The following is a 14,572-nucleotide window of genomic DNA, read 5'->3' on the forward strand; positions in this document are numbered from 1 at the left end:
TCCAACCCTGATGTTCTATGATTCATTCCAGATTACTACATATTTAACTCACTGAAACAGACATTATTTTAAATTAAACAGTCACAGAGGTTTAGTGTGTTCACAACAATGTTCATTGCTTTTAGAAAAAGGGAACACTAATTTACCATGTGTGATCTCCATAACAATACAGATGTTTATGAAATTTCACCAACTTTAAAAAAAATGTTACCAAAGATTTTAGGCATAAGAAGTAGGATATAAAATCCTAAGATACTGATTTTGCTTAAAACTAGTTCATCAGATAGTCAGAAGCAGAGAAAGGGAAACATTTTGTCCAGCTATCTGGAAGCAAAGGGCTGTTGCTTTCTTAGTTGGGAAGGAGGGGAGGGGAGAGGGTGTGAAGGGAGAAATGGATGGGGACAAAGGACAGGAAGACTTTAGACAAAAGTTTTTTTACTATAGTAATTAAAATGTGTATTTTAGATAAAGGTGGTCTTTTGAAGAATTTAATTAAAAAAACATATGTCTGAAAATCCAAGCATTTAAGGCTAAAGATGATTGTGCATCAAAAATCTATGCAAGGAGTTTTTAGAGATGTGATTTGATAATCTTCACCAACTCATCACTGAAATATTTTTAAAGCAAATTTTAAACTAAGGTCCTGTAGACTGACACAACTGTTTTTGTCAGTACATTCAGAAACTGACAGTACATACCTGGGGGTTGGCAAAGCCTGTTAAATATGTTCATTACCCCTTGAATGGCTCTTTAACAGTTTCAGTGTTGTGCTAATAGGTGTGGCAGGCTGGAGACTTTTTCTCTTTTAACTACTAGATCTCCTTGCCAGGAAGACTCGGAGCCTGTAGGAAGGGTCAGAACAGGGATAGGAAAACCAGTAGGGTGGACACTAAGACCCAGCGGTGCCCCAAATTTTCAGGTGCCCTACCCAGCTGCCTATGCCTGAGGACAGCTCTGGGCACCCCCAACCACTTGCTGCCCTAGGCAACTGCCTAGTTCGCCTAGTGGTTGCACCACCCCTGATGTTGGCCTATGTAAAATCGAACCCCACCTTGGCGATAGATATAAAACATGGTGGCCAAATTGTTCGTAAGGATCTGCATTGTCTTGTTGCGAATGAGGGGCAGAAAACGGTGGAATGCATTGCGGATCGCCTGGAGCTCCAATAGATTTATGTGGAGCATGGACTTCATGGATGAACATCTGCCCTGGATGGTACGTTCAGACAGGTGTGCCCTGTCATAACCTTAGTCCCAGATTTGGACCTTAGCGTCCAAAATATGGAGGTTAGCATGAAAACCTCCAAGCTTAGCTACCAGCTTGGACCTGGTACTTGCTGCCACCACCCAAAAAATTAGAGTGTTTTGGGGCACTCTGGTCCCCCTGAAAAACCTTCCCTGGGGACCCCAAGACCCAAATCCCTTGAGTCTCACAACAAAGGGAAATAATCCTTTTTCCCTTCCCCCCTCCAGGTGCTCCTGGAGAGATACACAGACACAAGCTCTGTGAATCCAAACAGAGTGACTCCCCCTCTCCGTTCCCAGTCCTGGAAACAAAAAGCACTTTCCTATTCCCCCCAGAGGGAATGCAAAATCAGGCTAGCAAATCCAACACACAGATCTCCCCGATTTCTTCCTCCCACCAATACCCTGGTGAGTACAGACTCAATTTCCCTGAAATTTCCCAGTAAAGAAAACTTCAACAGGTCTTCAAAGAAAGCTTTATATAAAAAAGAAAGGAAAAATACATACAAATGGTCTCTCTGTATTAAGGTGACAAGATACAGGGTCGATTGCTTAAAAGAATATTGAATAAACAGCCTTATTCAAAAAGAATACAAATCAAAGCATTCCAGCACTTATATTCATGCAAATACCAAAGAAAAGAAACCATATAACTTACTATCTGATCTCTTTGTCCTTACACTTAGAAACAGAAGACTAGAAAGCAGAAACTACTTCTCCAAAGCTCAGAGAAAGCAGGCAGACAGACAAAAGACTCAGACACAAACTTCCCTCCACCCAGAGTTGAAAAAATCCGGTTTCCTGATTGGTCCTCTGGTCAGGTGCTTCAGGTGAAAGAGACATTAACCCTTAGCTATCTGTTTATGACACGCCCCCCAAATTGCAGACAGTGGGGAAGCTCACTGGCGGCGATTTCCTTCTAGAACTTTAAAATAAACAGATTACTACAACACATGCACCTTTACATATACTACTAAGTATATAACTAACAGACTTGTACATTTTAAGAACACTTTTTAACTACTGAATTCTGGGAAACTCTCACAGGAGAGAGCATCAGCAACTTTGTTAGAAGCTCCTGTGATGTGTTGAATTTCAAAATCAAAATCTTGGAGAGCTAAACTCCAACGAAGAAGTTTCTTGTTGTTCCCCTTGGCAGTATGAAGCCACTTTAGTGCAGCATGGTCAGTTTGTAGTTGGAACCGCCGTCCCCAAACATATGGGCGTAGCTTTTCCAGGGCGTACACAATGGCATAGCATTCCTTTTCACTGACTGACCAGTGACTTTCCCTCTCAGACAGTTTCTTGCTGAGAAACACGACAGGATGGAAGTTGTGATCTGTTGCTTCCTGCATGAGCACTGCTCCTATACCACGCTCAGATGCATCCGTGGTTACTAGGAATGGCTTGTCAAAGTCCGGGGCCCTGAGTACAGGGTCAGACATGAGCGTTGCCTTAAGTTGGGTAAAGGCCTTTTGACACTCATCAGTCCACTTAACTGCATTTGGCTGGGTCTTTTTGGTCAGGTCGGTCAGTGGGGCAGCGATTTGGCTGTAGTGTGGTACAAATCGCCTGTAGTATCCGGCCAAGCCTAAGAAGGATTGGACCTGCTTCTTGGACCGTGGGACAGGCCACTTTTGGATAGCATCCACCTTGGCCTGTAGGGGGTTTATGGTTCCTCGACCCACCTGGTGCCCCAGGTAAGTCACTGTGTTTTGGCCTATTTGACACTTTTTGGCCTTAACAGTTAGTCCTGCCTGCCTGATGCGCTCAAAGACCTTTTCCAGGTGTAGTAGGTGTTCGGGCCAGGAGTCTGAAAAAATGGCCACATCTTCGAGGTAGGCAACTGCAAATTCTCCCAGTCCAGCTAGTAGACCATCTACCAGCCTCTGGAAGGTGGCGGGTGCATTTCGAAGGCCGAAAGGAAGGACATTGAATTTATACACCCCCGCATGGGTGACGAATGCTGACCTCTCCTTGGCAGGTTCATCTAGCGGTACTTGCCAGTACCCCTTGGTTAAGTCTATTGTAGAGATGAACTGGGCACGTCCCAACTTCTCCAATAGCTCATCGGTGCGTGGCATTGGATAGTTGTCCGGACGAGTTACAGCATTTAGCTTACGGTAGTCCACGCAAAAGCGTATTTCCCCATCTGGTTTGGGTACCAGAACCACTGGAGATGCCCATGCACTGGTAGATGAGCGGATTATACCCATCTGTAGCATGTTCTGGATCTCCCGTTCTATAGCAGCTTGGGCATGAGGAGACACCCGGTAGGGTGGGGTTCTGATTGGGTGAGCATTACCTGTATCAATGGAGTGGTATGCCCGTTCAGTCCGTCCTGGGGTGGCTGAGAACAATGGGGCGAAGCTAGTGCACAGCTCCTTGATTTGTTGCCGCTGCAGACGTTCCAGGGTGGTTGAGAGGTTCACCTCTTCCACGCCACCGTCTTTTTTCCCGTCGTAGTAGACACCGTCAGGCCACTCAGCATCATCTCCCTGGACTGTAAACTGACAAACCTGTAAGTCTCTGGAATAGAAAGGCTTGAGAGAATTAACATGGTATACTTTAGGCTTTAGTGAGGAATTGGGAAATGCTATGAGGTAGTTTACAGTTCCAAAGCTCTTGGACCGTGAATGGCCCTTCCCATGATGCTTCCATCTTATGGGCCTGTTGCGCCTTCAAGACCATAACCTGGTCTCCTACCTTGAAGGAACGTTCTCTGGCATGTCTGTCATACCAGGCCTTTTGCTCTTCTTGAGCATCCTTTAGGTTCTCTCTAGCAAGGGCTAAAGAGTGTCGGAGGGTGCTTTGTAGGTTGCTTAAAAAGTCCAGAATGTTAGTTCCTGGAGAAGGCGTAAACCCCTCCCATTGCTGCTTCACCAACTGTAATGGCCCCTTAACCTCGTGACCATACACAAGTTCAAATGGTGAAAACCCTAAACTGGGATGTGGTACAGCCCTGTAGGCAAACAGCAACTGCTGCAACACTAGGTCCCAATTATTGGAGAATTCGTTGATGAATTTTCGTATCATGGCCCCCAAAGTTCCATTGAACCTTTCCACCAGGCCATTGGTTTGATGGTGGTATGGGGTGGCAACCAAGTGATTCACCCCATGAGTTTCCCACAGTTTTTCCATGGTCCCTGCCAGGAAATTAGACCCTGAATCTGTAAGGATGTCGGAGGGCCAACCTACCCTGGCAAAGATGTCTGTTAAGGCCAGGCACACAGTGTTAGCCCTGGTGTTGCCTAGAGCTACTGCTTCCGGCCATCGGGTAGCAAAGTCCACTAAAGTCAGTACGTACTGCTTTCCTCTGGGCGTCTTTTTTGGGAAAGGGCCCAGAATATCCACAGCTACTTGCTGAAATGGGACCTCAATTATGGGGAGTGGCTGGAGAGGGGCCTTGACCTGGTCTTGAGGCTTTCCCACTCTTTGGCATACCTCACAAGACCGGACATACTTGGCAACGTCCTTGCCCATCCCCTCCCAGTGGAAGGACTTTCCCAACCGGTCCTTGGTTCTGTTCACCCCAGCATGGCCACTGGGATGATTATGGGCTAAGCTTAAGAGCTTCCCCCGGTACTTAGTTGGAACCACCAACTGTTTTTGCGGCTGCCATTCTTCCCGGTGTCCACCAGAAAGAATTTCCTTGTATAAAACTCCATGGTCTATAACAAACCGGGATCGATTAGAAGAGCTGAGAGGCGGTGGGGTGCTCCTTGCCACCGCCCAAGCTTTCTGAAGGCTGTCATCTGCTTCCTGCTCAGTCTGGAACTGTTCCCTTGAGGCTGGGGTCACCAGTTCTTCCTCAGACTGTGGACTTGGGCTTGGTCCCTCTGGAAGCGATGTAGGTGATGGGGTTGTTTCCGTTGCTGGTGAACCGCTCTCCACTGGTGCACCTGAGGGTATTTCAGGCTCTGGCTGAGCCTTTTGGGTATGGCTGTCTGTTGCTTCTGCCAGTTCTGGCTCGCTGGCGCCCTCTGGCGTTGAGTTTGAAGATGTGGTTGCACTTGCTGGTGCTGATTGCTGTTCCAGTTCCGGGCCTGGGACTGGAGATGCTGTGGCTGTTTCAGTGGTAGGCAGGGAATCTGGATCCACTACCTCTGTCTGGGTCTCTGGTAACCCAGACGGGGCGTCTGTGGACGGTTCAGGAACAGGAATGGGTCTGGAAGCTTGCCTGGTTTGGCTACGTGTAACCATTCCCACTCTCTTGGCCCGCCTCACCTGGTTGGCCAAGTCTTCCCCCAGTAGCATGGGGATAGGATAATTGTCATAGACTGCAAAAGTCCACATTCCTGACCAGCCTTTGTACTGGACAGGCAGTTGAGCTGTAGGCAAGTCTACAGCTTGTGATATGAAGGGGTAAATTGTAACTTTGGCCTTTGGGTTGATGAATTTGGGGTCAACGAAGGATTGGTGGATAGCTGACACTTGTGCCCCCGTGTCTCTCCACGCAGTAACCTTCTTTCCGCCCACTCTCAAATTTTCCCTTCGCTCCAAGGGTATTTGAGAGGCATTCGGGCCTGGGGATCTTTGGGGTGATGGTGGTGTAATGAATTGCACTCGCATGGTGTTCTTTGGACAGTTGGCCTTGATATGTCCCAGTTCATTACACTTAAAGCATCTTCCATCTGATGGGTCACTGGGCCGAGGTGAGTTACTGGAGACTGGTGAGGTGGAAGAGTAGGGTGTCTGTGGCTTTTCTTGGGTGGTATGTGGGGTTTTTGGCTGTCCTCGGTTGTAGGGTTTATGGTCTGTGTGCCCCCTGGGGTAATCGTTCCCCTTGACAGTAGCTTTCTTGCTTTCTGCCAGTTCCATCCATTTGGCTCAATCTCCCCCGCCTCAGCGAGATCTTTGGGTTTTCCATCTTGTATGTACCGTGTGATGTCTTCAGGAACACCATCCAAGAACTGCTCCATTTGTATGAGGAGGTGCAGTTCTTCCAAGGTTTGAACGTTGTTTCCTGTTGTTTCCTGTTATCCAGGCCTCATAGTTTTTTGCAAAGTAGTAGGCGTGTTTGGGAAATGACACCTCTGGTTTCCACTTTTGGGTTCTGAAGCGCCGACGGGCATGATCTGGGGTTATCCCCATTCTGTATCTGGCCTTGGTTTGAAAAAGTTTATAGTCATTCATTTGCTGCTTAGGCATTTCAGCTGCCACCTCTGCTAAAGGTCCACTGAGCTGTGACCTCAATTCTACCATGTACTGGTCTTCGGGGATGTTGTACCCAAGACAGGGTCTTTCAAAATTTTCCAAGAAGGCCTCGGTGTCATCACCTGCCTTGTAGGTGGGAAATTTCCTGTGCTGTGGAGCAATAATTGGCGCCGGGTTGTTAGGGTTGGCTGGCACATGCAGCCCAGCTTTTGCCAAGTCCAGTTCATGTTTTCTTTGTTTTTCCTTCTCTTCATTCTCTTTTTGTTGTTTTTCCATTTCTTTTTGGTGTTTTTCCATGTCTCGGCGGTGGGCCGCCTCTTCTTCTGCTTGTCTCCTTCGGTAGGCCACCTCTTCTTCTTCTAGTTTTCTTTTGTGTGCTGCCTCTTTGGCTTGTTCTTCTCTTTCTTTCATCTCCATCTCTTTTTGTTTTATTTCCAGTTGTCGCCTGTGTTCAGCTTCTTTGATTTGTTCTTCGGCCTCAATTTTTGCCTTAGAAGTCATGGTTCCTGTTTTCTTGTGTTGGGGTGCCCTCCGGTGTTTATCTTCTGAACTGCAGGCTCTGTTGCCTCCTGGAGTCTGCCTAGCAACAGTGCCTTTAGCTAATCTTCAATGTTAAGTAAACCTGAAAAACCACTTTATTTGCATTTATATAGTGCTGGTAATGACTCTCAATGGGAGTGCTATTGTGTGACAAAAGACTCTTAATAGCACCTTAATGGCTTCTTGCTTAAGATGCAAGCCACAAACTGCCAGAGAGAGCAGAAAAAAAAATTCTCTCTGGTTCCCTTTTAAAACCAAACTGTTTCTCTCTGCTAAAAAGCCCTTAGCAGAGAAGAGAAAAATATAATATTCCTACTGGCTTCTGGATTCTGTCTATTTCCAACCGCTGCTACACCATGTCATAACCTTAGTCCCAGATTTGGACCTTAGCGTCCAAAATATGGGGGTTAGCATGAAAACCTCCAAGCTTAGCTACCAGCTTGGACCTGGTACTTGCTGCCACCACCCAAAAAATTAGAGTGTTTTGGGGCACTCTGGTCCCCCTGAAAAACCTTCCCTGGGGACCCCAAGACCCAAATCCCTTGAGTCTCACAACAAAGGGAAATAATCCTTTTTCCCTTCCCCCCTCCAGGTGCTCCTGGAGAGATACACAGACACAAGCTCTGTGAATCCAAACAGAGTGACTCCCCCTCTCCGTTCCCAGTCCTGGAAACAAAAAGCACTTTCCTATTCCCCCCAGAGGGAATGCAAAATCAGGCTAGCAAATCCAACACACAGATCTCCCCGATTTCTTCCTCCCACCAATTCCCTGGTGAGTACAGACTCAATTTCCCTGAAATTTCCCAGTAAAGAAAACTTCAACAGGTCTTCAAAGAAAGCTTTATATAAAAAAGAAAGGAAAAATACATACAAATGGTCTCTCTGTATTAAGGTGACAAGATACAGGGTCGATTGCTTAAAAGAATATTGAATAAACAGCCTTATTCAAAAAGAATACAAATCAAAGCATTCCAGCACTTATATTCATGCAAATACCAAAGAAAAGAAACCATATAACTTACTATCTGATCTCTTTGTCCTTACACTTAGAAACAGAAGACTAGAAAGCAGAAACTACTTCTCCAAAGCTCAGAGAAAGCAGGCAGACAGACAAAAGACTCAGACACAAACTTCCCTCCACCCAGAGTTGAAAAAATCCGGTTTCCTGATTGGTCCTCTGGTCAGGTGCTTCAGGTGAAAGAGACATTAACCCTTAGCTATCTGTTTATGACATGCCCCCAGCCCAGGAGAGACGCATCTGTGGTTATCAAGTATCAGAGGGGTAGCTGTGTTAGTCTGGTTCTGTAAAAAGCGACAGAGTCCTGTGGCACCTTATAGACTAACAGACATATCTGTGGTTATCATGACTGATGGAGTGTGTTGTTGGAACTGGACTCCCGTGCAGACCTTGGAATAGTTTGTCCACCAGGATAACGAGTTCTTTATTGTGGTGGGCATGGTCAGTCACTTGTGAAAGGAATATCTGTGAAGAATGTATACTGTACAGAACTATGCCTGAAGGTGCCGCATATGAAGTCCTGCCTGTTTCATGACAAACATGGTTGCTGACATGTCCTAGAAGTTGGAGACATAACCTGACGGATGTCTGCAGGCTGTTTTTTATAGTTGTTATGAGGTTTGTTAATGTTAGGAAGTGCTGTTGGGGTAGACTTGGCAATGCCAGGGTGCAGGCCAGGTGGGCACCTATGAATTCCAGCTGTTGGGTCAGAATTAAGGTGGATTTTATGACATTGATTTGTAGACCTAGTTTTATGAACAGATTTGCAGTGAGTGACAAAGCTTCCACTGCCTGTTAGTATGTAGAAGCTTTCAAGAGGCAACCATCCAGGTAGGGGAATATAATTACGAAGATGGGCTGTGACCACAGTGAGGACTTCGGCAAAAACACGTGTAGCTGTGGAAAGTCCAAATGGGAGCACTTTGTACTGCAAATGTAGGTTGCCTACTGTGAAACGAAGGAACCTTCTGTGTGCAGGATGTATGGTAACATGGAAATAAGCATCCTGCAGGTCGAGGGCCAAGAGACAATCTCCCTTCTCCAATGCTGAGATTATGGTTGCAAGGATAACCATCTTGAAATGCTGAGTTCTGATAAACTTATTTAGCTTGTGCAAGTCCAATATGGGCCTCCAGCTGCTGGTTTTCTTTTGGATGAGGAAGTAGTGCGAATAAAACTTGGTCCTTCTGTGTTTGGGAGGTACAGGTTCTACAGCACCGAGTTGCAGGAGGTGATTTATTTCCTGCTGTAGTAAGTGTTCGTGAGAAAGGTCCCTGAAGAGGGATGAGGGAGGGGTGTGGGTTGGTGGAACAGAGGTGAAGGATATGGAATAGCCTTTGCATATAATTTCCAGAACCCATTTATCCAATGTAATGGTTGCCCAGACTGGACAGAAAGGTTTTAGGCTGTCTCCAAATGGACTGGAATCGGGAGATGGTTGTGGCAATGGAATCTGAGGGGCTCTCATGTCCTTGACCAACACTTCAAAATGCCTGTCTAGATGTAGATGGTTGGGTCATGGTGGATTGCCCCGGTGTCTGTTGTCTTGGCTGACGTTGTTTGCCACGTTGGTAGTACTGTCTCTGCAGCTGGATATACAGAGCAGTACGGAAGTGCTAGATGTAAAATGCGCCCTGTTTCTTTTTGTTATCAGGTACATGAATTCCCAGGGTTTTCAGCATGGCATGGGAGTCCTTGAGTGGTGGAACAGAGGTGAAGGGTATGGAATAGCCTTTGCATATAATTTCCAGAACCCATTTATCCAATGTAATGGTTGCCCAGACTGGACAGAAAGGTTTTAGGCTGTCTCCAAATGGACTGGAATTGGGAGATGGTTGTGGCAAAGGCTGCACCTGTGATGTCTGTAAAGAGTTTCTGTCCCTCAAAAGGTTTGTCCTTGATTGTGGCCTGGATTTCCTTGGGGAAGCTGAAAAGGTGGAGTCAAGAGGCCCTCTGCATGACTACTGATGTGGCAATGGAGTGAGCCACTGTGTCTGCAGAATCAATGATGCCTGCAAGGCCATCCTGGCAATCAGGGAACCTTCTGAGATGCTCACTTTGTATTGTTCTTATTTGTCTGTGGGGAGATGCTCAATAAACGTAGACCTCTGTGCAAAAATGTTGTGAGTGTATTTGGCTAATAGCACGGAATAGTTAGCGATGCGTAACTGAAGAGTCGCTGAGGCCTTTCTACCAAACAGGTCAAGGCGTTTTCAGTCTTTGTTGTAAGGAGTGCTAAGAACCAGGTGTTGTTTTCCCATTTGATTAACAGCTTCCACAACTAGTGAGTTTGGGCAAGGGTGAGTGAAGAGGAACTCAGCCCCTTTTGCTGGCACATAATACTTCTTGTCTGAACGTTTACAAGAAGGTGGGGCCATGGCCAGTGTCTGCCAGACCATTTTTGCCAGGTCTATAGTGGCAGAATTAATAGGCAATTCAATCTTGGCCATAGGAGAGGCATGGAGAATGTCAGTGAGTTTATGCTGTGTGTCTCTGGTAGCTCTTCTAAGCAGATACCTAGGGAATCAGCCACACGCTTCAATAGATCTTGGAAAGATTTAAAGTCATTCCCCTGTGTGTGGGGAGGCATGATTGTGTATTCCAGGGACGATGAAGAAATATGGGTAGGAGGTAGGATGTCACTCTCTATTAAGTCCTCATTGTCCTCTTGCTCCTCCATGGCGACTTCAGGGGAAGCTGGGGCAACCGGTGAAATAGATCTAGCTGATCTTGGTGTTCTGGACCTGAATTGGTTAGAAGGATGAATATTATGAGCCCTATACAGTGCCCATCAGTCCCAGTAGGGCCAGTTTGGTGGGAGAGCCATTGTGGCGGCATCCATTAAGGGGGTTGCCACACTATGGGTTGTAGCCCTGAGGTTCCAGGCTTGGATGATAAATGGCGTGGGGTGCTCATCCCCACGGCCAGTTCATCCTCCTCATTGCTTGAGAGAGGAGGGACTGAGCCAGCAGGTGTAGCCATGAGACTCATGGCTGGTCTGGCTAGGGTGCCATCTGTGACAGAGAGAGGCATGCCTGGGGTGGAGGCAATGAAAAAGTCTGCCTGGCTAATGAAATGCTGAGGCATCAGGAAGTTAGGTGCAGGCATGGCAGGCACACAGAGGTTAGTCAGTGTCTGTGCTGCTGGTGCTGTGGGCTTGCTGTAATCAAAGAATAAGAGAATATTAGGGTTGGAAGAGCCCTCAGGAGGTCATCTAGTCCAATCACTTGCTCAAAGCAGGACTAACAATATATAAAAACAGCAGGTGGCGCCATAGCACTGCTTGGTGCCAAGGGCTTCAGCTCTCTAGCCTCTGAAGGAACAGGCTTAGTTTTTCCGTGACTGTCTGTCTTAGAGCTAGACCGCACCAGGTCTTTCACTCCTTGGGTTGCCTCTGCACTGGACGAACCCACTGCCACACGGTCTGAGGCTCTGCGTGCCGACAGTACCGAGGTGGATTTAGCAGTTGGAGATCGCTTTTTCCATTGCTATTCTCCCTTGGGGGAGGAGTGAGACCGCTTCTTTGTTTTCATGGGGGCTGGCTCCTTTGTGCTTGTCTTAGAGGATCCCATGTCCGACACGCAGTTGATGAGTGAGTGAGCTGGTTGGGAGGAGTCCCCTGCTCAAGATCAGAGGCAGGACACAGGGATTTCTCCATAAGCATCAGTTTGAGCTGGAGTTCCCTAGCCTTTCTGGTCCTTGGCAGTAGTGGCACTTCTGCAGAACGTGAGTCTCTCCCAGGCAGTGAACACACTGGTGTAAGCGGGGGATGGTCCTACTATTGTGGGAAACTCTCCTGGCTTCTGCACTACTCCGGTGAGATGTGCTAGTGAAAGGATCTGAGTCCTCGTTCCCACTTCCTTTACCCAGAGGCCTCCCTGCCCTCGAGGACTCCCCTTCCACTCTCCTGTCTGGCAGAGTCCTTGAACCCCAACAAGGCTGGACCCAGGATTCCTGGGGGGGCTCAACCCCCAACCCTGCTGTAGTCATATGGGACAGGGGCTAGGGTGTCCCCACTCCGGGGTACTCTCTCTGCACTGGGCACCTCCCTGACCCACTGATCATTTCATACAATTTAAAGCAAATACAAGTTGTTTAATTAACAATTAATTTAAAAAAAGAATAAGGAAAAATGGGAAAGGTTAAAGGAAAACACATCACCCTGCTCTGTGGAGGGAACATTACAAACAGTGTCTCTGGACATCAGGGCATTTCACAATCTGTTCCTTGTAGGTCCCAGGTCTCCTTTTCAGGCCCTGGCTGTTGGGCAGGGATGCTGCGGGTTGGACACTTGCAATGGTGGTGGCCACACACCTCCGGGCTTTGAGTGGTGTGACCCTTCTTCCAGCATCAGCCGCCCGTCGGGTTACGATCCTCCTCCCAGTCTGGCCTGCAAGGACCCTTGGCTGGGGATGTCTTTCTGCACTGGGTCCTTTGCCCAAAGTCCCCCCTTGGCTGGCCCCAGTTGCTCACCACACCTAGCTCTGTGGCTGCAGCTCTGCTCCCAGCACAGGATCTGCTCTCTCCCTGGGCTGTCTCTCTGGCTCTGCTCCCAGCTCTGACCTGCTTCCTGATCTGCTTCTCTGGCCACTCTGGCTGGCATGGCTCTGCTTCCCAGCTCAGCTTGGGCCCCTGCATTCTCCTTAGCTTGGCCCCACTCTGTCTGACCCAGGCAATTCCAGCTAACATGGAGGATGGGACCACCCTGGCCTCCTGACTCCCTGATTAGCCTGCCCGCCCTGTCGATCAGGCTCAGAGGCTGAGGCTGACCTGGAGCATTGGCGTTTCCCCTATCTTTTAGTGCTGGGAGTTAGCCAACCAAAACACCCCCACTGAATGTTAGTAAGGGCAACAGTCCCCTTACACTGGGAATGACTACTAGAGACTAGTATTGACAGTCTACAGGTGAGGCATGGCCATTTGAAGAGAGTCTCTAGGTTTTCTGTTTGTTGTTGTTGTTTTTAGATGGAAAGAGAAGAAACAGGAATCCCACAGGGAACAGGAAGGGGTAATTTCGGGCTAAAAGGAAAGGAAAAAGTATTCTGAGGAAGATTATTCTGAGGTGCTGTTGTTATTCCGACTGATGTCAACAGCAGCAAAGAAGGAATTGGGGGACGGTTGGCTGCGCGTGCGCAATACCCACTCAGAGCAGCAAGAGCTGACTGCAGTGCATGCGTGGCAAACCAGGGCACTTCTACCTTAAATCTCTGACTAGAAGTGCAGGGGTGCTCAAACACCTAAAAGTGGAGCACCCACAGGGACACTCCTTGAAGAAGAACTTACCATGCCTTGAATAGTCAGCCTTAAAAGTCTATCATACAAATTATGGGAAAGCAGAAGCCATTTAAAACCTGCTTTTCTAAGGAATAATTTAATAAAGAAGAAGTTGTTGTTGACCTGCATCTGGGTGTGTTCCCTTGTTTATTTAAGCCTAGTTATATTTAATATTTTCACTAGTTATAAGGACAATGACTCCACTATGACACCAGCCACAGGAGAAGAGCAACAGGAAAATTTGCCAGAAAAGAAAAAAATTGCGTTGTTAAAACCCAAATTTTTTAGCAGCAAGAGCATTTAGTAGGCAAAACCAACCTACTTGTGGACTGTGTATTTCCAAGGAATCAAAGACTGGCATGTGGAAGAGAAATTTCCGTAATGAAACAAGTTTTGTGTTCTGCACAAGGAGGATTATCTGTTTCTAAATGCGTAACTAATTTCTTAAACATAGCTCATATGCCACTACAAAGGAGTCTCTAGAACTTCTAACGTTTGGCTGGCAGCTGCTTGTTTCCACTTACTGCAATCATCCTTAACACAGGCTGCAAAGAATAAGAGCTAGACAAAGGGGAGATATAAACCAAAAGCAGAATCATTATATGAGGACAAATCATTTCTAACTTTTTTACTCTGCTAAAGAGGATATAAGAGTTCCTTCAGTAGTCAGTGCAGAAACAGGATCAGCATCTACTGTGGGGTACATAACCTCCATCTTGTGAGACAATTTTATCAATGAGCATTTTGCAAGAACTATGACACCTTCAGTGGATGAATCAGCTGAAATGGCAAGTTTTTTTTAGATGCAGAACACCTCTGAATCATAAATTCTATCCTAAGTTCTTTTTCCATGCCAGTCACTGACTCTGTTTCATTGTCTTTTTCATATACATCATGCTATGATAAAAGCTCGTATTCCAGTACACCACAATCCAGACATCATTTGACAAGAAAACCTCCCATTACCTTGAATTATTAATTATTAGTGGCAACACCTTTGTTTTTGGACAGAATAATCACTAGGCTAAGCTAGAATTCAACATAAACTACCCTCATTTTCTAATTGAGTTTGTTTATAGACTATTCCATTGAGGGATAGGGAAAAAATAGTTACAACCTTTGTAACTGTTGTTCTTCGAGATGTGTTGCTCATATCCATTCTAATTAGGTGTGTGCACACCGCATGCATGGCTGTCAGAGAATGTTTACCCTAGCAATACCTGGTGGGTCGGCTGTGGGACCCCCTGGAGTGGCGCCTTCATGGCGCTGGATATATACGCCGGCTGACCCAGCGCCCCCTCAGTTCCTTCTTGCTGGCTACTCGGACAGAGGGGAAGGG

General features: G+C 46.9%; 1 protein-coding gene across 1 annotated transcript in view; it reads right to left on the reverse strand.

Annotated features, from left to right (window-relative positions):
- LOC127050300 (uncharacterized) overlaps nucleotides 1-4,648 on the reverse strand; it is a 74,275-nt gene extending 69,627 nt beyond the window's left edge. Inside the window, exon 1 of the mRNA XM_050952132.1 lies at nucleotides 4,620-4,648. The gene's annotated coding sequence lies outside the window, so the exon portion shown is untranslated. The remainder of the gene's footprint in view (nucleotides 1-4,619) is intronic.
- Nucleotides 4,649-14,572: the final 9,924 nt, after the last annotated feature.

This window comes from Gopherus flavomarginatus, chromosome 4 (genome assembly GCF_025201925.1).
Source record: "Gopherus flavomarginatus isolate rGopFla2 chromosome 4, rGopFla2.mat.asm, whole genome shotgun sequence".
Lineage (NCBI taxonomy): Eukaryota > Metazoa > Chordata > Testudines > Testudinidae > Gopherus > Gopherus flavomarginatus.